Source organism: Montipora capricornis, chromosome 4, assembly GCF_036669925.1.
Source record: "Montipora capricornis isolate CH-2021 chromosome 4, ASM3666992v2, whole genome shotgun sequence".
NCBI classification, from domain to species: domain Eukaryota; kingdom Metazoa; phylum Cnidaria; class Anthozoa; order Scleractinia; family Acroporidae; genus Montipora; species Montipora capricornis.
Genome location: NC_090886.1, coordinates 48,170,637 through 48,172,064, shown reverse-complemented (window position 1 = coordinate 48,172,064; position 1,428 = coordinate 48,170,637).

Genomic DNA, 1,428 nt, shown 5'->3' with positions numbered 1-1,428 from the left:
GCTAAAATACATAGCATATACAGATACCTACTAAATAAATAATGTTGAAAGATATATTCATTAAAAAGAAAAGCCGCTGTACAAAATGCGGCCCTGGATTCTCTTTTAAGGTCAGTACCGGTAAACTCATAGGTACGGATAAGATCAGGTGGCGCATTCCGCAACTTAGCTGATACGTAATAAAAAAGAGAACTAAGACCATAACTGGTTGTTCCAGGTTTATTGAGGAACAGAATGTAATTTCTGCGAAGATCGTGCATAAGAAGGGGACGGGAGAGAAAACTTATTTTTCATATAAGCAGAAAAACCCTTTTTCCCAAAAAAAAAGCAAAGAAACAAAAACAACATACTTTTATCAAGAAATACGAGGAAATTTTGAATGCGCTTATTGCGTAGCGATGTCGAGCTTGACTTTCGTAGTAAGAGGACAGATAATCTGCAAATATAAATATGGTTATTCTCTTATTTACATTATTATACCGTTTCTTTGACACGAGAATTACAGCGAAATGAAAGCACAACTTTGTCGCGAATTTTCTATGATAAAAACTTGTTCAGAAATCCAAAATCTACGTTAACAGAACACACCAGGCCTATTCCTGAGTATCTGGCTAGAAATCATTTCCTCTGGCCGCGCCTCAGCCATTCGATGAGGGCCAGCCTCGTGCTTCTCAACTGTCCTCGCTCATGCCCAAAAAGAATTCTGGGTAATTCTGCCATTCCATGACAAGGGAAGACTCCCGATTCTCATTTCATAGTTTTTTTCATAAGTGTCGGGCCACCCAGTCCTACCAGCAAAAGAACGCATCGATTGAAGGTTTTAGCTTTCAAAACTTGCCCAGATTGTGTCAGTAGGTCCTGGAATTCGTCCACAGAAAGGCCAGAGAGACAACTTCACTCGTGAATCGCCATGTTTATAACAGAACATTTTAGGCGTCCCAGTCTGCATGAAACCATCTCTCGCCTCTGTTTTCTTTCAAAGGCTTGCCTTTACCCACATTCTAGCTTAATGATGCCAGCCTGGTGGCTTCTGTAGACGAAAATGGCCTGAAAAGGCAGTTATAAAATGATTACCTTCCAGATTTGAGCCAACTGGCTTGCACCCTGTCGGAACACAAACGGTTGACATTTGCGACGTGATACTTTAATATGAGCCCACATATACTGAATAAAGAATTTGTTTCAATGAAGTAAGTACTTCATGTATCCCTTATTATTATGTCTTTAAACGTGTACGTACTTGTTAATTAGCCCTATATACCAATGTATACCCTTAACGGGGTATTAAGGGGTATACATTGGTATATTTAACAATTATTCCATGAGCGCGAGTTGGATATGAGATGATAGATAGCCAACGAGCTGCGTAGCGCCGAGTTGGCTATAATCATCTCATATCCAACAAGCGCGAGTGCAATAATTGTTTCA